At 39.5% G+C, this 22,280-nt stretch overlaps 1 protein-coding gene across 3 annotated transcripts in view; it reads right to left on the bottom strand.

The window, feature by feature from the left end:
- pcdh15a (protocadherin-related 15a) overlaps nt 1-22,280 on the bottom strand; it is a 177,496-nt gene that overhangs the window by 149,121 nt on the left and 6,095 nt on the right. For all 3 annotated transcript variants that reach the window (XM_029520624.1, XM_029520625.1, XM_029520626.1), the window contains exon 2: nt 3,340-3,397. The gene's annotated coding sequence lies outside the window, so the exon portion shown is untranslated. The remainder of the gene's footprint in view (nt 1-3,339; nt 3,398-22,280) is intronic.

Here is a 22,280-nt window from a genome sequence, read left to right as displayed (position 1 = left end):
CCTGGGATTTTCAGGCAGAACTGTCTGTGGAGTTACTACACTGAGTGGTTTATAAAACACAAACGTCTAGTGAGCAGCTGACTGTCGGCGGCTTCTGAAAAAAGGTCAGACTGGCCGGAGGCAAAAAAAAAAAAAAAAGAAAGGCTACAGTAACTCATTACTAACTCCTCTTTCCAACTGTGGGGAATGAAAAATAAATAAATAAATAAAATTCTCCGCAGGAATAACAATTTAAACATTCAGAGGAAACGGATTTCAACAGCCGAGGATCCAATCATGTTCCACTCCTGTCAGCCAAGAATAAAATATGAGACTGCAGTGGACACACTCGCCAAAACTGAACAGTTAAATCCTGGAAAACTTTGCCCTGTCTAACGACTCTGGATTCCTGCCGAGGCACGCAAACGGTAGGGTCAGAATATATAATCAACAGCACAAATCACTGGACGCAACCTGTCTAGTATAAACAGCTGAGGCTGGTGGAGATGGTGTACAGCTGAGAAACTTTTTCAGCTCTGAAAACTTTTTCTCAACACCCTTGGCCCCTCTTACTACCACTAAATCACAGTGAATGCCACACCTAATAGAAACCTTTGGGATGCAGTCCATCCAGCGACTCTCACAATGAAAGTGCAGTTGAAAAATCGTCAGAAATTGTTGACAGGTGCTCTAAATCCTCTAAAGACTGCAATATTAACTGGACAAGTTTGACCTGACAGCAGTACTCAAGAAAGTTAAAGGGCTTCTCTCCATTCCAATACACAGAGACTGCAGATGTAAATGTTTATTTATTAGTATTAACAAACTCTCAAAGATTAAACTTTAAATCTCAAATGCCTGCTGTCACCAATCAAAGAAAAGCTCAACACATGACAACAAAAAAATAAGTCTTACTGGCATCTTGCCACAGCCGGAGTTTAATCACTGACGTGACCAATCTTCATTGAAAATCGATAAACACAAAGACGCTGTTGGCTAATTTCACCTTGTGCTCTGTGCTCACTGAGCAGCGATCGGGTTGTTTTCTGAACCTCTTAAAAAACTGACTTCCAGGTGAAGTGCAGTTCAATAAGCCTCGACTCACACGGCAAGTTGTCTGCTAGCACAAAACCCCTCAATTGTTCTTTGTGCTCCGTGTGCTGGAAACATCCGAATGAAATTGGAGATGAGTGAGCCAACCATCATAAACACACAGCAGTTTTGAGCATCCCATTAAAGGAATGCCAGAGAGGCAACTGTACACTGATTAGTGTTTTGTCAGGGAAATACATTCAGGATTTGGGTGAGGTGGCGGGGGGGCTGGAGCGGAATGCTGAATGGGATTGTCACTGAAAGGCGTGCTTTTCTCTCCCTCCTCTATTCTGCTAGAAATCCCATGACGGGGCACGGGCAACAGCCTTCTGCAAGATAATAAAGTAATTGTGATTAACAATGAGTTGCAGGATGAAGCCAGGTTCTCTGAATCTGAAATAAATGCTATCTTTTCCATCCATCCGTAGTTCTGGCATACATTAGTTAATCGATTAAGACAACTGAGCTGAAGCCATTAAGGAAACCTCACTCACTTACACAGTCCCGGTCAATAATTGGCACCTCTGAACTTCAAACTGATAATTCTGAATATTTTCAGAAATAAATGCAAATGGGCCTATTTTTTCTAAAAAAAAAAAAAAATGTATAAAATCTTTGAAAAAACAAAAAACAAATAAAAAAAAACATCCATGGTTACCGAACAAAAGATGAAAGGCTTGAAAAGGGTTTAATTATTCAAACAGAAGGATTAAAAAAAAAAAAGATGTCTTCATACCTGGAGGAGGAGTGTCAGACATTAAAAGCAGACAGGAGCAAGAAGCTTGCAGATGGTAAAAATAACATTTATCAACATTTGTGTTTGTATTGTGTCTTTAATCAATTCACCTTTTTTTTTTTTTTATTTTGTTCAGTAACCTTGTAGATTTTAATAAAAAAAAAAAAAAAAAATTGTAATTCCACAACATAGGTTCATTAATATTCTTATATTCTGAATGAAATTCAGTACTGACCAGTGCTGTCCTCATGTGTCTCTAACTGTTGAACTCTAATGTCTGTGCCTCTGTTTGACTGACCGTCCTATCCACGAGCACAGCCAGCTGAACCCCATCAGGAGCACCTCCACTCGCCTTTCCGATCCAAACATTTGCTCAGTGCGTATCTTCTCTGCTGTGGTACATGCCCCACTTCCTGCACCGCTGCCTCTTTATCTATCCCATCGCTCTTCTCCCTTGTTCCTTATTCATCCATTCACACACAGACTCTGAACCTGTCCCTCAGCATGTGGATTGCAAATATTTGTTCATGTGTGTGTGTATGTGTATGTGTAGGTGTGTTTATTTGTATTTAAGTTACGTTAGTTAAGAATTTTACCGTCAGAAAAGGTGGACCGAAAGCTGCCTATTTACAACAACAACAAAGAAATTGCAGAAACCGAGAGAGGGTGAACAAAATAAGAGAAAGCGTGTGTGTGTGTGTGTGTGTGCGTGTGTGCGTGTGTGTGTGTGTGAGAGAGACAGAGAGCACGAGCAGGCAAGAGCGATACAGAGTCAAACTATGGACATGAATAGAAAATTTTAAAAGCTGCATCACTTACAGTAGAACACTTTATTACTTGGGGTGAACGCCTATTTTCATTTTCCCAACAATAATTACTTCCATCTCTATTTTAACAGAAATGGTTTTGAGTTTTTCATATTTGCTGTTGCTACGCAGAAGATGCCAAAATCAACAGATTTTCGCTCCTGTTGCACTGTAGCATAGGATGCGTTTTGTTCACAGGGTTTTCGGTGGCAGCGGAATGGCTCAAATATTTTGCTGTGATTTTTTTATGAGTGTGTATTCTGCCCCAGCATTTGAGGTAACATTAGACCGTGCTAACCCTAATAACAGTAACGCTCACACAATGCAACCTGAGCCTTGGACACTGACTACCTGCAGATAGTCAATGTTGATGACGCAACCAATGAAATATTTACCTGATGGACCTTGGACACGCAGTTTTATAATAGCAAGAGGTTTGCTTTAGACAGGGAGCATCAGCAAATGTCAAGGCGAATCATCTTAGGGATATCAATAAAACATGGCAAAGCAATGCTTTAAAAACCGAAATGGTCCATGCTGTCGGATTTACTAAGTCTCTGCGATGTCCTACTCTAATACAGCACAGCAAAAATCACAGTGGTAACTCACTAGCTGAGTAGAACATCCAAGTGACACAAAAGAAAGGGAACAAAACAGGAAACAAAATGGAAATGAAAATGAATGATTAAAGTCTAAAAAAAAAAAAAAAAAAAAAGAGAGAGATACCTGATCTGAGTTCCTGTGACCACTCCACATGTCGCCCTTTAGCCAAATTCAGAAAGACCTATAAAGGAAGAAGAAAAAAGCATTAGATAGTGGAAAACCTCTACATGCAAAACGCATTCAAAGGTATAATGGGTCAGCCCCGTACCTTGTGACAGTCAACTGCATCAAGCATACTTATTCACTTTTTATCGAGTGACCTCAATCTACAATTTCATTCTCAGATAATCTTCAACCCCCCCATTCTCCCTCACATCCTGTGAGTCTCCATTACACTGTTCAGCGAGGCATACAATAACTGGGTTAGAAACCCCCACGCAAGGACCAAGAGCAGCCTGGTCGATCCTGGGTGATGTATTTCTGACACCTGTTGCTTATTGGCTGGGCTTGGATAATGGGAACCAATCAGTTGATTAGCTGTTTTTGTGATTCGAATGTGATTTTCTGGCAGCAAAAATAAGAAGCGAACAAAGCAACAACAATGACAACAAAGGGAAAAACATCTAGACACAATGCATTTTGAGAATACCATACCGTCTACGTTGTCAGAATATAATCCTGTCAGTTTCAAATAACTGATCCACGAACCTTCATCATCATTGTAACACACTGGTAAATGCATGCATGCATGCTTTTATGGGTTTATTAGAAAAGGCCTATCATGAAAATTATCAGCTCACCAGAAGACCCAAATCTCTTATTTTTCCTGCCATTTATAATGTCTGTAGTCTGGATCTGTAAAACCAATCTGTCTATGACTGTGAGAAACACAGCCTTGATGGTAACCTTAAACTATGAAAAACAACATAAGGTTAATAATTTCCAGTTATCCAGTTATAGCATACTGCTATTCAGCCTGCAGAACAAAAGCTGGAAACAAAGTTATCCAACTGGCTTCGTGATTAGAAAACCAATACATCTTCAAATGCCACGAAGTTCTGATTAAAGCATCAGAAAAACATACTGAAATACATTGATTTCGGCGTCAGTTACCAGAAGCCACTTATTTCTGGACCAACAAGTCCTGTGAACCATGCCCGTTTTTGAAGATGCATGATTGGCCAGTCCATGGCTGACTCCAATCTTTCTTGTGTTTTGTTATAGCAGCTAGTGCACCAGTTGGTCGGTCCACTTTGGTTAGCATACTGGGACCTTCAGCAGCAAGCAGCCTATAAAACCTTCATTTTTTTATTAACTGGCTTTTACTTGAAAGAGCAGATATTCTACAGAAGAGACAACCGATTTACACAATGTTACTGTAATAGCTATTTTTTTCCTGTCTGCTCAATCTGCATTAACTTGCAAGCAGCATTCCGGCGAACCTGCTGATTTCCTCCCCTATTCCTGCTGAAAGATCTCTCATAAGACATTGTAAAAAAACACATCACCTGCCCAGCATGGTGCTGGTAAACAAGAAATGCCACAGCAACAGCGTTTTCCTGAGAATGAGCTTCAGCCCCAGAATAACTGGCCAAAGTAATACAACCAACCTAGCTGCTCGTACTAAAGCACGGTAGGAGCACACCAACCCCGGGAATGGAAGTGACTGCCATTTTGCATGGTGGCTAGTGTGCGTTCGTGTGGGTGTGTGTCCCCTCAATCATCAGGGTAAGGATAAACTTGATTGGAGTATGAATATAAGTTTTTATAAGGAGGTTTAAAAAGCCCAAATAAACATTTTCATTTTGGCATCGGATGCACACATTGTGACATTCCACACTGCTGAGATGTTTTGTTGGGCCAAGCGCAGTTGACAAGGTCAGGGGTGGGGCAGGACGAGCATTAACCACAGGAGATCAGTGAACAGAAGCATTTATTCTGATGTGCCAAATAAATCATCATCAAAGGATTCCTGATCATCAAAGACAAGTTTAAATTTCTAAACTAACTATTGTCAGTAACAAATACTACCAAATTCATTTCTTAACATGTTGATCATTACTTTCGATGAATCATAACATAATGTAACAGAGTCATTGTGAATAAGGACATTACTTTCAGCAAAAGTCTGAATTTTAATCCGCAAAGTCCGCAAAAGAAGGTTGTGAAACAACATGGTGAGGACAAAAGAGTAGAAAACAGATGCTGAGATTTGCGCGCTGGGACTTTGAGTTGAAACGACAGGCTTTGCATTCAGGCAACCATGTGCACCGCTTGTTGTGTGATTGCAAGATTCAACTTCTTCTGCTGGGGAACACATGATTCAGATGTGGCTCATGATTCTGCCTAAAAAGATTGTCATATGAGCTTTTGGCCAGATTGCCCGCCTCTAGCATCCCCCAGGACAGCCTCCTTGAGGAACAGCAAGATATAGAAAAGTTGAGGTCGAAAAATCTAACTCTAATCTGACCAACTCTCTGGTGTATTAGTTCAGTTATCATTGCCCCCACACACCCGCCTCTCCAACCCTCAGCTCAAATGGAGTACTATATATAAATGGACCTGCAGAGAGTTTAAGAATTTAAGCACGTCTCTCAGCATGGAGAGACCGTAAGACTTGTTTACCTCATCAGAGCAATCAAACAAATTAAACAGCCATTAGATGAAACTGCAGAGCCCCACTGAGAATGATGCAATCCTTTTCCCACTCAAACAGCTGAAAGCGCCACTGCAGGTATTTATAGGCACGGAAAAAGGGCAAGCACCATGCATGTGCTTTCTTGACACAGATATGAAGTCAAAAACATCTTGATTCAAGGAAATAAATGTGAACTGTCAAGTTGTCAATACACATCCCCATGCGGGCTCAGTTATTTCACTTTGAAGAGGAGAAGGCCATTTGCTTGCACTGAGATTAAAAGGTGGCGAATTGTCGGGCTTGTTCAGCGACTGATTGACTAAAGAAATGAATCAAGGGGGCCACATAAAAGAACATCATGTCGGATTGACATTAGCATCAATGAATATGAGAGAAAGGGACATAGATATAAAAAAAAGAGAAAATTGGAGAGGTGAAAGGCTACATCAGATTTCAGAATGAGATGCATTCAGCATACAGCGAGTAAGCGTGAGCTATAGCGTAAAACAACATATGAGTGGATAAACACATTTCAGATGCCCCAGCAGACGATGCCCCTGTCACGGATTGCTTCACAAAGTACTCATTTTACTTAATTTCCTGTTCCATCCTTTAGTAATGAATAGCATTCATCATTGCATGGATGTGTCTGTGGCTGCATGCTAGGAGAAACGACAGGCGAGGGGAGGACAAAGAAAATGGAAGGACGGGTTATTGTCTTTTCTCCTCTATGCTGACATGCCGGACTAATGAAATGCTCAATCATTACAGTAGGATCTTGACATAGAAATCTTCGGCTCTCCATAATTCTGCCCTGATATTCTCGAACACATCCTGTCGAAAAAAAAAAAAAAAGGACAGTTGTCAGGGTTCAACAATCAGAGTGACACAGGCAGATAGGCATGTTCTCAGGAAATGAGAACATTCATTAGCCATGCTGTGCTGATGCAGTCTGGTGGCGGCTTGGTGGATCAAGGCTATGTGCAGCCATCGTCACTGTCACCCCTTGCTGACTATATGGTACTTTTTTTATGCTTCCCATCCCTCCCTGTGGTCCCGAGGACAAGATTCTGGCACGCTGCACTGTGTCATGCAGTTTCAGCCTGGATTTCCCTATGAGCTTAACAGGGAGTGTAGCCCTCCCATTGTTTAGCACTTCAAAGGAAACAAGAGAAAAGAAAGTGGAAGAGAGAGGGAGAGAAGGTGATATGACAGGCACGGGGTGAGAAAGGAAACATGAAAAAAGGAAAAGGCAGAAGGGAAGCAGTGCAGGAAGAGAAAAGAGGAGGTGGGATGGGAAAGTATGAGAAAAAATAAGAAGGGAGGAGATGGACGCAATTTGAATGCAAGTGGTTGCTTCCACATCAGCTAAACTGTCGAGTGTGATACTTAGTATGTCTGTCCAAACAGAAAAGATTCAAAGAGGACAAAGAGAAAGTTTATGTGGTTACACTGCAGCTTCTTGCGCCGGTATAATGTCTTTAGAAAGTAGAGGCCATGTGTCAAATTAGAACAAATGCTCAATTTCCTGTAAAAGTCAACATTTTGCCAAATAACATGGACATAGAAATCTAATTTGGGGTTTTGTGTTTGGCCATTCTGCACAGAAAATGGCAGAATTGAAAAATCTCCCATCGTACCCAAGTACTCCCATCGAGGCCATATGATGCTTTTCTCTGCCTTCAGGATAGTTCCTCCCAAGATCATAATGTTTGGGTGTGATGACTGGATAGTATGGCAGATCTTCTTGGTCCACTAACACTCAACATCCAGCCATTGGTAAAAAACCGTGGTGTGACCTTTGACACCAGATTTAAGTTTGACGAGCAGATTGTGAAATCCAGCTTCTTCTACCGAAGGATTTTATCTAAAGTTAAAAGCTATCCATCCCTCAGAGACCTGGAGACTGTATTTCATTCTTTTATTAACACACGGCTGGATTACTGCAACTCACTTGATGCCGGCCTGGATTACACTTTGTTACATTGTTTGCAGCTAGTGCAGAATGCAGCGGCCCGCCTCCTCACTGAGACACGCAAGCATGATCACATCCCCAGCCTTAGCCTCAGTCCGCCAGCTCCCGGTCTCATTTAGGATTGATTTTAAGATTTTATTGTTTGTTTTTAAAGCTCTTAATGGGCTGACTGAGCTGCTACACATTCATGCTACAGGAACAACATTACGATCACCAAATCAGCTGCTTCGGACCGTACCCAAATCTTGACCAAAGACCAAAGATGACCAAGCCTTTGGGGTGGAACAGTCTGCCCTGGCACATCAGATCAACTGACTCCTTAGAGGTTATTGAATCCTCTTTAAAAACGCACCTCTTTTCTATGGCTTTTAATGGAGCTGGCACTTTCTGTATTTGTCATTTCATTTAATATTTGTATTTAATCCACTACACTTTGTTTTATGTACGTATTTTATGGCATTTTAAGTTCGCTATTTTATTACTTTTCCCTTACATCTGACTTATTTTTACTTTATTTCAAGCTCTTTACTGTTCTACCAACCTGTTCAGCACTTTGGTCAGCTTCAGTTGTTTTTAAAGTGCTGTTGAAATAAAGTTTGAGTTGAACTGAGCTGAGTTTATCCACCACTGTAACCACCTCTGACACATGTCTAACCTGTGTCAAGGGCCAATACTGTAGGTCTGCAATGCAAAAATAAATTTCACAAACAACAAAACAAACAAACAAACCCAAAAAAAAAACAAACAACTTTCATTCTCTGTTTTTTCATATCTGGATAAGTTATGCACCTAAACTACTTGGTTATATTATCTCCATTTCCATTACAGGACGTGTATTAGTGCAAGTATAGAGGATCAATACTAAATCTGTAAATTCAATATGACGTTAGAGCCAGAAGACAGGTCTCTGGGAAAGCAGTGGAAACAGCATGCAAATTTATGTTATGTCTCCACTGGTTGCCAAAACTCACTATAAAGACAAGACTTCAAGATTTCACTGCACCCAGCCAAGAAATAATGAAACTTGCTATTTCTTCCAGGTTCCAGTCTTCACGCTAAGGTCAGCTAAGGAGTGCTCTAATCTGTAGCTTTGTATCTATCACACAGATATGAGCTTAGTATAGGTATATATCATATGCCTATCTCCTGAAATGTCAAGCCACAATCAAATTAGTCAACTGGAACCCAAAGAGAAATACTGTTGCAATGATAAGTTTAAAAATCACTGTCATGTTAGAAGGCAAAAAAAAAAAAAACTCAACTAACTCACCAGGCCACCTCCTGACACCTCCGATACATTGTGTATGTGTAGAAGCTGAACTTCACTTTTGAGGGTAAGAAACTGTCATGCTTAAGTGCAGAGAGGACATGACTTCAGGGAAAATATCAGCTTTGTGGAGATAATGAATTATGAGGTGTATGAACATCATCCCCAACTGCTCCACCACACACTTAATTACCTGTCTCATAGTCTGGCAGTTATGACAATGCCAGGGCATTAGTTAATCAACGTCGCATTAAGAAAAAATAGCACATCTGCATCTAATTACAATTCAAACACTCGAATGCAGGACCCAACAGGAACGTTTTGCTCTAATCGTTGGCATTTTGTCTCGTCATTGATGCATTTTACGTTACTTTATTTACGTTAAACACTTGATTTTCATTTGAGGGCGTGTTGAAGACACCTGCATAAGGCAACCGCACACTCAAAGTCACAAGCTTAAATGAAAAGTGTGAACAGGCTGAAGGATGGTGGGGTGCCTTCGAAAATTTAAAAACTAAAGCTGTGAAATAATGAATTTCCAACTGTAGTGGGTAAGTCAATGAATCAAACATTTTGTTAAGTCATTGTTTATAGTTTAAAAAACAAAATACAGCAATCTGGTATCGAACTGACTGCAAACATACACACCTGAGCATATCTTTTCATTGCCAAAACCAAAAGAAAGACAGTAACACAAGCAACTATATTTTCACTAGCTGCGTGTCAAGTCTGGATCTTAAGCTAAGAATGATGGACAAACTGCGTCCATCCTCCGGCGCAGCAAATACCTTTAACTCAAAACTCAGCATCATCTGGCTCGTGGGGGTCTGTCAGGGTTGTCTGTCTGTGAGATGCTGTTCGGTGTGAAAGAGGACCTGTGGAGGTCAAGGTTTTAAAAGCACTTTAAGAGACTGTGCTACGACATATTGGCTTGTAAAACGGTTAAGGATTTATGGCATCTAACTTAAGATAGTAAAATAGCACTACATGAATGTGCATCTGTTCTTCTCACCAATGACAGCAACCTTTATTACACAAACAGATGCTGCATACCGAAGCAAGCATTGCCAAGACAAAGAAGAAAAAGGAATCATCAACAGCAATAATATTTTGGATTCCAACATTATTGTCAAAGTCTTGGAAGCCGTTGATAAATAAATCCGTTCTTGTCAATGCATTATAACACGAAACCCTGCATGTGTGAAACACCCCCCAACCCTAAGCCCATTTGTTTTCATCCTTTTTACCAACCACGCATACCAGAGTCGGTACTGCTTCTGTGACCAAACAAACAATTCATGTAAAATATCAGTAACAATTTCAAAGTCCATTCCAAAATATGACCACCTCTTTTTGTACAGCTGTAAAATGAATCTTCCAGCAAAATGCCAGTAAATAAAGTGTGCTTGGTGCGGGTATTTCCTCAAATAATCCTCACAACTGTGCATCACTGCAAACACTGTGCATGTAGTGTGAAGACTGACCTTATGGGATCATTCATCAGCACCATTAGCACAAAGGTGCTAAAAGCAGCTCCACCTTATGAATTCATTCTGCATGTGACACTCACAGTCTGACAAGGCTGGACCAGTGGTGGTTTCCATTAAGCTGAGATATTCCTTGTTATTAACACGTGTCATGGCTCATGTGCTTTAATGGACAATAAAAGCCATTGAGAGACTCTCTAGTGAGAAAACAGCCACACTCAAACTGCCACTTTAGAGAAGAAGTGTGGACAGACTCAGCAAATGAGAGACAGTAAGAGATGGAAAGAGACAGATATATGGTGGCAGTCTGAGTCTGTGAGCCTCAGTAAAAGCTATACCAAAACTATTTTCTTCCACCAAATCCAATTTTTTTTTTTTTTTTGTTTGTTTCTTGCTCCAACCCCACAAAGAAAAGAAATCCTGGATCTGCCCTTTTCACCAGATATTTACCAAAGCAATCCCACTGACAACCACATAGACAATCTAGTGGAAATGAATGAAAATGGAACTTCTTTGGTGGAGATAACTACTGGATTTTCTGCACTGATTGCCCTTCATCCAAGGCACAGGTGGAAACAAACACAATGTGCTTGAGCTCATTTAAAAAAATATATATATATCTTCTGGTTTGATTGTGCGCAGCTATTAAACATTCACAGAGCTGGTTAAAAAAAGTGAACCCTTGGTTTCAACAAGCAGTCAAGCGGATTTAACAAGGACATTTGGCCTTGCCACTGTCACCAAGCGCTTGCTCATGGAGGGATTTGTTGGATCTCTTAAATAAGTCCAGAAAAAGCTCGGTCTAATCCTGCCGTCCATGTAGAGTGCCTTGATCTAACTCTGTTATGAGTTGGCGTATAGGAATAAATTTGATTAGATTTGGTCAAACCTCCTTTGGAAGAAGCAGCCACAGGTAAGAGCTTCTTGCTGATGTTTCGGACTTGCTCACCGGGATATTTTGGATTTTCTTCTTATAGAACTGCTTCATCTCAGACACATTCTCACTGTATGATGGCTGATGTGAACATTTCACTTCAGGCCATTCCGCAGCATCTCTACAGGATTTCAGTGTGGGCTCTAAATAGGCCACTACACCAGTGGATTTTCTGTGTTTCACATAAATTCCGTATTGCATTAAATTCAATGTTTAAAGTCAGCCATCTGCACATTATCTTGTAATACACCTTGATAAACCTGAGCTAAACTTTGTTTTATAGGCACAAAGACACACTTTTAACCCTGTTTCCCTATGTAACTCTGTGTTTGATAAATCCTGACACTTCATTTTGGCTTATCAAACTATTGAGTGAGTGTCTACAAAGAGTCAAAGAGGCAACAACTTCAAAGTTGTGGATCTATTGAAAATCCTGCAACAACTCTGAATCATCTTCAAACTCTGAGCGTGAACTTCCCCTCTTCTTGCAGCACTGTAAGCAGAAACATCTTTATCCAAATAACTCTGCATCACTCAACCAAAACAACCAAAAAGTTAACATGAGCTTCTCGATAACAGGCGTGGTAATCTGAAGGCTAGTAGGAAAAAAAAAAAAAAAAAGAGGCACAAGAGACGTCATTGATATTCATAGATTTTTTGCTTAGTTCTTTTAGTTGACCTCTTGCTCTTTGGCTCCCCTGCATCCAGCACAAAGATTAGCTTTGCAGCACATGTGCAGAGACTAAAGAGAGAGAAAAGTGAGGCTAAGTTGTAAATCGAGAGTGCTTTGAAAGATTAATGAGAGTTACGTAGTCCCTCTGTTGGTCATTTGAGTTTAATATAACATTTCTGTCCTTTCTCTTCTGGTGTACCTCATTTGCTCTGATTTACGCAGAGGACAGGGATACCAGGGACTCCCTGGTGCCCCTCTTCTCATCCCAGTATTCGTATACTCTGTCATTACAAGTATAGACCTTTTGTTGCTTTGTTTTTGCTCTGGTTAGCTTTATTACACCATCCAGCCCAATGAACCTCTTCTTTTCAGTTACACCTGCTCCAGAGATTTCAAAGTTATTACAAGACTTCAGTCCAGTCCAACGGATTACCATGAAATTTGTATTATCGATTCCCAGAGAAAAAAAAGTTGTAATGACTTTTGTGATCCCCTGACTTCTTAGTGGTTTGTGGTTTTTGAATCAACAAACTATTAGATGTATTGCCAGGAAAATTGTCAAAACATGGTGACTCAGTTTTTCTGCAGCATTTCAATCTTTTTTTTTCTTTAACCCCAAAACTTTTTCTTTTTTGCCAAATACCTGCAACATTAACAGCCTTTATGAGCATGCTGACATTGGCATTAAGTTAAAAGTGCCTGTGCTGATGTACATACATATATTTATGTACATAAATGTATAAATATTTCACCTTTTTTTAACTGAGGAAAACAGGAGCAATCATCATCTTTGTCGATCATGTTATTGTTGCTCATTGCCACAGGCTGCTGCAGTTGACCCACAAACAGACAGAGGCTGATGTAGTGAAGCACTTTCATGAAGGAAAAGCAAGTCGGCATGAGGCTGAGCTTGAAAAAGAAAAGTCAAAATACAAGAAGACAGGCAAGCAAAAATTAGCAAACCCGAGCTATTATTGCTAGTGAACAAATGACCTGACAATCAGCGAGACGAACACAGCATAATTGAGTACAGGTAAAACTAATTGAGGCAGGGTAGGTAATCAAACCGGGGCAGAATATGCGAGGGCAGGAAGTAAAAGAACCACTGACGCAAAAGAAGAGTGATTTTCAAATTAAAATTGACATGAGAAAAAAAAAAAAAGCAAGATGTAGCACTTCAATTGTATTTTTAATTCAAACTAGATCCCCTAGTGAAGATATCAAAATGACAGCTGCAATAATCACTAAGCATGGTCTTACATTGGGTATCATTTAATTATTGGAGTGGAATGAATATCCCTTCCACAAAGAGATGAATGGTCATTTGAATTGCACATGAGCCCATTTGAAATGCATAATAAGAAATTTTCAATAACCTGATGACCAAGATGATCATTTACTGGACAGTGATTATGTTAGCAGTAATTATCATTGACCTTACACAGCAGGGGATGACAGACTGCAACTGTGCTGAAAAAGCTTGATACTGCAATTACAAAGCCAGCAGCACTGTGGGGTCTGTACGCTGGCATCCACAGTTTCCAACTACACCCTGAATGTCCATGGCAAAACAAGACCTCAGTATGACCTGCCAAAAAAAACAAAAAACAAACAGAGAGCTGAAAGGCGTCACATGGTGCTGTGCCCTGGTGTGGTAAACTCTGGAATAAAGCCAGTACGCAACAATATTGGAGTCCATAGTGTAACATTTAACATACAGGCATTTTCCACAAAAATGCCTCCATGTTAAAAAAGAAATGCTGCACATCGATTTCTCTCTGAGGCATCAGTGGCCTTTCCAAATGTGGCCGAGATTTTCCTCTGGTTTCTGCAGATGAAAATCGATTGCATGAAAACCATAAACATAAATAGACCACAGCTATTTCTCCAGCACTAGACTGAGTTCAATTGTATGAACTTAAGGTCAGAAACCAAAAAAGATCTATAACGTAGGTGACATGTCCAATTTTGCTGGATAACCCATCATAATAAACAATAAGGTGAGACATAAAAGCTGCAAAATGGAAACAAATTTAAGAGTATAGGGGCGTAGTGAATGAAGGGTGTTTGTATACAAATAATTTATACAAGATTTTTCACCATAAATTCTTCCATGTTAAATGGGGAGGGCAGGAAAAACAAAAACTGTCTGCCTTGATCTATGAAAGTGAAAGTGTGAAAGTGAGAAATAGCTGGTTTCAATTAAAACCTGACATCAGTACAATTCCACATTTACAGCTAATTTGCTAATATCATAAGGTGTGCTTGGCTACTGCACAATCTTGCTGAGTGCCATTAAAAACTCTGGCCCTTTTCCCCACATAGACACATCTATTAATAAAGACTAACAGTAAGGAAGCTGTTTTAACATCAGCCTTAAGAGTGTAAAGTGGCACTTTTTTTTTTTTTATGTCACTTTCGTAGGTTGCTTCCATGAAGGCTATAACTTCACCATTTATGTTTTTGGGGATAAATGCCATCTCTCAGGAGAGAGGGAAAATAGTGGGTTATCTCTCTGAGACCCAGTGATCTGGCAAATAAAGAAAAAAATAAAGCGTACAATGAGGTGAGTTGATTGTTCCTCTACTGCTTTCACAACGCCTTCTGCAATCCATAAAGTTTTCACTGGCATTCAATTATTAATGACTCTATCTGCAGTAGACTGTACGTCCAAAGTCAAAAGGCGTGTGTGGCCCTCGCATGTCGATGCTAAAGTCTTTGTTCAATCACTTGTGGTTTCAGCAGAGTGCTGGCGGGTTGACAGCCTGTGAGCACAAAGACTGCACTGGCCGCAGATTCCCTCTTTAACGCCACCAAGGAGGTCATGTTTTCAGCCATGACCGTTTGTTTGTTTGGCCACAAAAGCGCTAAACCAATTTCAATTCAGAATTCATTAGGGAGGTAAATGGGGGGAAGAATTAGACAAGAGCAGGACAAAATCTGCTAAAAGATTTGATAAGGTGTCCTCTCTAATGGAAGTTCTAGTAAAATCAGAAAATGGAAAAAGACTAAAGTGAAGATAGAAAATGAGTAAAACAAACAAACCAAAAAAAAAAAAAAAAAAACACAAGTCGCATAGAGCCAAGCATGATAATTTCATGATATTTATCTACTTGTGCATGTTGAAGTTGGTTGCAATGCTGTTAGAATGGAATAAATTTGGCAAAGCTACAATCATAAATACGAGCTCCATATATATTTCTATGATGCGCAACACTGCCTCATTCATAAAAACACATCATTGATGGCTAATGCAATCCCCAATCCCCTACAAAAGAGTGCTTATCACATATGGATTTAAAAACAAACAAAAAATTACCACTTATTTCACCAAAGCAAAAAGTCAGTTTCTCTATTGAATGTACTACTACTCAGTAGTGAGGTAATGGGCCTTGACCAGGTGCATTTACATGCTGCTGTCAACCAAAAGCATCCAACCCACATGGAGCCAAAAACACAATATTCCTCATGAAGTGGGATGTGAAAGATCATTCCGAAGCTTTGAATTCTGTGACTCATGGATAGTCTTTACTCCAAAAGGTTAAGGATTTCTGTTAAGCAGAGCAAAGTGCAGATTTTTTTTTTTTTTTTTTTCAATTTAATTGAGTCTCACACATTAACTTCAAAGCAAGAGAAGTAATTCCCACTCTTTGCTGGTGTTCATTTTCCCAAGTTAAAACCTTGTCCTCCTCATTAAAAGTCCATCCCTCCACATCCCCTTGAGCCCGTCATGTTCAAACAGTGCTTTCAGCTTCTTGCTAGGCTGGATTAATGAAATATTTGATATAAAATGTCAAAATAAGGGAAAAGCAGCTTGGACCAGGGACCGCAGTGATTATCGCTACAGAGAGGGAGCAAAAACATAATGAGGTACGGTCATATTCTCCCCCTTCTTCATACTGTTGTGCTTAAAAGCTGAAATAGATTTTACAGAAAGGAAACCCTACCTCTGCCCTGCCAGAGTAAAGACGAATGAAAACCAAAGAAATCTTGACCAAATGATGTCTTGATGTCTTCTAACTAAAATGTAACCTTGTAACCTAAGTTATTGTTATGTTTTGTTCCACAAGATTATTCAATCCGTGTGCACACTTCACTCAGTGATACGGTGAAAAAAGCGAGCCGAGTTCACACCAAATCATATAATTTGGCTTTTTGTGCATGATACAAACATTAGCCCTTTAAAATATATAACCCATGCCTGTTCTTCCCTTCTGAAGCGCACGCAGAGGTCGTGACACCTGATATATTCAGAAAAAATGTTGGGTATGAATCTGTTTGGCCCATGCTCAAAGCAGTATTTCTGGCATGCTTTGAATTGGCTCAGTCATACGAGCAGATTGAACAAGCTTTCTCTCCTGTTCAAGATGGAGGTAGAAAGAACTGCAGAAAAGTCTTAATTCCAAACATTGAAATTCAGATTTATATCAAGAATGATTACTTTAGCGCTGTGACTGTGGATTGTTTTGGTAACTGAGTATTCTATCAATTATTTCCGTTAATCAAGTAAATAATAATTTAATAACAATGGTAGAAAAGACTGACATGTATACGTTGCGTTGTGTTGCATCAGCTCCGTTCTCTAGACTTGAGTGCTTTTGGTTTCAGAGCTGCATCATTTAAGTGCTGTTATGGTTTGCAAGTTCTATTTTTGCAGTAGCCGCCATGCACAATGTTCTCTTTTTTTTTTGGCAACTGGAACTGGCCCCACACTTTTGACATTTTCCATCTTTTCTTCTTCTCTATCATATCTTGGTTTTGCTCCTTCTTATGGAATGGGCCACTGAATTCAGAAACATGCTTCAGTTACAACCATCCATGTGAAACACAAGCAGGGTATGTCATGTAATGCGATTGAAGTTAGTTACACAAAAATTGTTCAAATTACTTGAGTAATCATTTTAGCCCAGATGTAAGACCCCACATGTACTGACACTGCCACAGTGCAGGGTCATGAAGGAATGAGTGGGGGCCCATGTTACCTCTAAAAAGCTGCGCCAGCTGGAAAACTCACTTCATGTTTACTAGGGGTGGGAATCTTTTAATCTCACGATTCAATCAAAATCGATTTTCAATTTAAAACAATTTGATTCATAATGATTTATGCTTTGATCTGTGTGCAAAGGATCCTCATGATCTACTCCAGTTTGCTTTGCAAGACAGAATGGCAAATGGAGACATTAAAGTGTCTTTTTCACATTTATTAAGTTTTAAAAAATTATCCATGCTTAGATGGAATTGTTGCATAAAAGCAATATCACATTAGTATTTATAGTATTTCAGTATTTAAAAATAAATAATAATGAAATAATTGGTGACAGGTAATGGACTGGGCTACAGCAAGGAACAGGGACCCCCCCAGCTCCTAGACCAGACCGGAACAGACCAGACCAGACTAGACGAGACATCGGACCACCGCTCCAGAGATTGCCCCTCCCCCCAAAGACTAGAACAGACCCCTGCAAAGACAAGAGAGAGACTTAGAAAAACTGGTGGGAAGAAAGACAGACAAATAACAAATACGGGAAAATTTTAAATGGAACTTGGGAAAAAATAAAACTGATTTTATAGGGCTCTCGGTAAAAAAACAAAATGAGTCCAAATCTTTGGATCTCTTTCTCTTCCATTATTGTAGTTTCCTCCTTGTTTTGGTGCTTACGGCCCATGCCTATGTTCCAGAGCCAGCTCCGTGGTGACATCAGGATGTCCCACATTTAAAATGGAGGCAGACAGCCTGCGGATTTGTTTTCTTTATTTATTTATTGAAATCAACTTTGAGGCATTTTAAATTGATTCTGAATTACAGTAAATGAGAATTGCGATTCTTATATGAATCGAATTTTTGGTATACCCCTAATGTTTACTAAGAAAACAGTAAAGCCCCCTCACATCTAAAAAGTTGACACCATCCATTTTAAAACTGACCAAAAGTCGCCAATCAATGCAGAATAACTGTCCAACAAGAAAAATGCATGTCTTCCCTTCTTCTTCCCATGGTCAGGTGATGTAACCACTAGCAAGTTCACTCTCAGTTCAGGTACTCCAAATTGCATCTTGTTCCTGTTATAAAGCATTTTTTCCTTCTTCCCATTACCAAGTCCTCACTCTTTGAGGGAACTGTTGAGTCCCTCAAAGCACTCTGGCCCTTTGAAGGCCACAAGATAATTGGAATCCTTTCCATGCATATCCACCTAAAGAGCCTTCATCAGTAACAGGATGTCACACAACCTGACACACTGACACTGACTAAACACACAAAAACATTTGCCCCAAGAAACAGATTCTAAAGCAATTTGCAAACAAACTTTAACCCTTTAAAGAATTGTCAATGATAATAATAATAATAATAATAGAAACAAATATATAGTATCAAGCATGCATTTGGAAGACTAGACTATTTTTCAAAATAACAGCAGTACACTTGCGCTGCAGGGTTTGCTCATTGTGTGGCGGCTAATGGAGTTCCAAATGATACACTGCATTGGTTTTGATCAAGTCAAGCTCTACTTCATCTGACCCGGTTATCAGCAGACATCAAAACATTCATGTCCCCCTTCGTATGATGGATGGGTTTATTTTTTCGGGCCACATTCGTCACAAATATGCTTTGATTAATATTAATTGTGATTGACTATTATTGTGAGGAAAAGACCTTATTGAAAAAAATGGCACACAGCAAAAAGGGGACATATTCTTTCAAGTAGCAGGATTCCATGGAGCAAGGTGGCAAACATCTTGCAATAGCCAAAACGGACCCCCCTCCCCCCAGCAAAAGCAAATTTGCTCTTTAATCCATTGTCTCTACCCAAAGAGCCCTGCAAGGTGAGAGTGAATGGGCCTCGAAATTGGCTCTGTCACCTGGATTGTGGAGCCTTTATTTATTTTCACCTTAAAGTGCATTTAAAGTTTCTTGCAGCTGAAAAAAATACCAACAGTCTTCAGGCACACGATCCATCCATTTATGCATTAAATCTCTATCCTGTGCAATTTTTCTGCTCGTGTTATAGAAGGTGATAAATCTGTTTCTCCTGCACCTGCTGTGAAACCACAAGGTAATACTCGGGTGGACAAAACTGAAATGTTCAAAGCCTTGAGAGTGATTGTATAAATTGTGGCTAAACGGACGAGGTGTGATTCTCACAATGAAATGAACAAAGGCTTGGATTTTGGAATATTTTTGTCTAGCCACCTCAAATACCTGTGATAGTTAAACTCCTTAATTAAGGTAAAACTTAAAAGAGCTTGTGCTAAAAAAAAAAAAAAAAATTCTTCCTCTGCATGCAACTGCAGAAAGAGCTGGATACTGTTTTCATGCGGAGAAAGAGAATGAACCCGTCTAGTTAAATTATCTTTGGAGATAAGAGACAAAAAAGATTGCACCTCGGGTTGTATGTTCAAACCCTAAAACAATATTTATATTCAGTGCAAAAGCAGTGAGAAGGAGGCTTTATTGGTGTCATGAAGGTTCCAAAAGCACTTTCTCACATATATTAAGTTTAAAGTCAGAAAAGTCATCTGCATCCCCTTTTAACTTCAGTAGCTCAGCATCCCTCTCTTCTGCAAAGAACACACTGGCATCATTTCTCGTTGCATAATCAGATTTCCAAAAAGTCAAGTGTCTGTAGAATTGAATGAGCAATGTTCATGTGGACACTTATTAGCACAACTGATAATATAGCTTTTTGTATGTGTGTGTGTGTTTGACATTTCAAAGACTGAACACATCAGCCTGGTTTCTCCATAATGGGATTGCACACAACATGATTAATAGTTATAAAAAAGAAATGCTGAGAAACATGTCCAAAGGAGGTTGATGCATCAGCGTTAGAGGAGAGTGTAACATGAAAAATAGCGAGGACAGAGCCACACTAATCATCAGTTTCAGTGTGGAGCCACAATCGATGAACAGAACATGTCGCCCAACATGCAACTTTTCAGTGTATTCTGACTGCCATACTGATTCGGAATTGATTCGATAAGCAGAAATTGTGTGAGAGTCAAAACAAAAGTCACATGATGATAAGTCAAAGCAACAGCTGCAGCAGAGAAAACCCTCGGGGCTCAGGGGGTGTGTCTGTACCTGGCAGGACCCTGACTGCAGGATGGTGTCATGTGTCTGTATGCATTTGTCATTGTTGAGTTAATCATGATAACTTTTGTATTTATGGAGCACTTTGGGAAATCCACATTATGATCTACTGTACAAAAGCAGCAAAATAACGTAGCAAACACTACAGTCAGAATGTAAAAGTAATGAGGTATCATGGAATGTTTAGCTGACTTTGTATTTTTGAGTACATTTCTACTCTGAAACACTTCTGATAAAATGTCAAGACCAGCTTTTTTCCAAGCGCGGTCTGCAAATGATCCATGGCTGTGCCGATTAATTTTGTATAAATAAAGTCATTTATAATATGTTTGGTCTGGTTGCTCGATTTCAAACTTCCTTTACAAGAAAAATCAGCACGACCTTTGAAAGGAAACATGCATGATGAATAGCTTATTTCTACCTGTTATCAGCAGAAGAAAAGCCGTGAACAGATGCAACAGATGCCTTGGTTTTTAAATCTTTGAATCGATAAAGTGTGATCCATTAGTGGTTATAACCATTACCTACCCAATAATATGGCATTCTGGACTTTCCATCCTTCGTTATGTTACATTTGGGAGCAAATGACGAAAACGACTGGGCAGCACACAAACTCACCAACGCGCAGTATGTGCGCTATTCTTTATTTTTGACTTGAGTATTTTTTCTGTTTTCAAATCCCCACCACAGCTGAGCGATTTTACTGTCATGACGGATATTAATACCACAGTGAGACTGGTGTCTGGTTACAGCAGCACATGAATGCCAAAAAGTATGTATTCGTAAGCAACTATGAAAAGTTAGTGAAAGGTTCATTTATTTTTTATTGTTCATATTATAGAAACTGGTTAAAATGCAGCCTCAAAATGTGGCATCTCAAGAGCTTTGTAGTCAGGGTACATACCACCCAGTTTCATTTGCATAGGGGGAATCACAGCTGTATATATAATACGAAAGAAAAGAAGTCTTCCCATGGGGACACGTTCCACAAGACAACTAAAGTAGTACATTTAGGACATGTGTGCATCTAAACAAATGTCATTTTGCAGTGTTCTTGGCAAGTCTCCTCCAAAAGAAACAAAAAGGCACAAATATGAGATGCATCCTCCACATTTGAGCTTTGATACATAACATTTGCTTCCATAGATCAAAACTTGTGAGTTTTCTGTCATCACGAGTTCTCTAATCAAGTCCTTGGTCAGCTCATCTTATAATTGAGCACACATTCTTCCTGATGTTTTGCAGATCCTTGCTATTTGCCCTTCAAGCTAACCCACCCACACACTGCAGCACATTCAGATAGATGCCGAGGAGGAAAAAAAAAAAAAAAATCAAGTCCTCATAAACTTTGAACGGCAATCACTATCGGAATACAATTACTTTGAGAGGAATAAAACTCTTAATACGTTTGCTCAGCATTTCATATTAAGTAGGCACTAATTTTGTTAAGCCATTAAAAGCCTCAGGTTTTGGAATGCGTTTTCATGTCCTCATTGAGATTCCATTTAACATTCATACATCTGAAGAATACCAGAGTGCATCCTTCTGATGACTGACTTTAAAAAAGATTGCTTAAAAGCAATCAAACCTTTATTTAGTGAAACAGCTCTCTACCATTATACCACTTGTAGCACCAATTTAAATTTTTTTTCCCCATTGATTTGGATACGAATATCTGCTTACAGACATATTTTAGATGCTTCGAAGTAGCCATTATTTACCCATAAATACTGTTTTCTATCGTACTCCTATTATGTTACGCAGCTTCATGATGTATAATCTCATGGAGTCAATTACCACTTCAATAACGAGCTGTACCTTTTCTACATGACTAACAGTCCATACTTTTATATGTGAAGAACTGAAGAGAAGTGACTGTCCATCATGACCTTCAGAAACGAAGGTCATTCAACCTATAAAATTGCAAGGACTTTAATTTTATGTCCAATTGCAGTTGCAAAAACCATCAACCTCGACGATGAAACTGGATCTCATGCAGAA

The sequence above is a fragment of the Echeneis naucrates genome, chromosome 15, assembly GCF_900963305.1.
Source record: "Echeneis naucrates chromosome 15, fEcheNa1.1, whole genome shotgun sequence".
In the NCBI taxonomy this organism is placed as follows: Eukaryota; Metazoa; Chordata; class Actinopteri; order Carangiformes; family Echeneidae; genus Echeneis; species Echeneis naucrates.
This window is presented reverse-complemented; position numbering and strand designations above follow the sequence as displayed.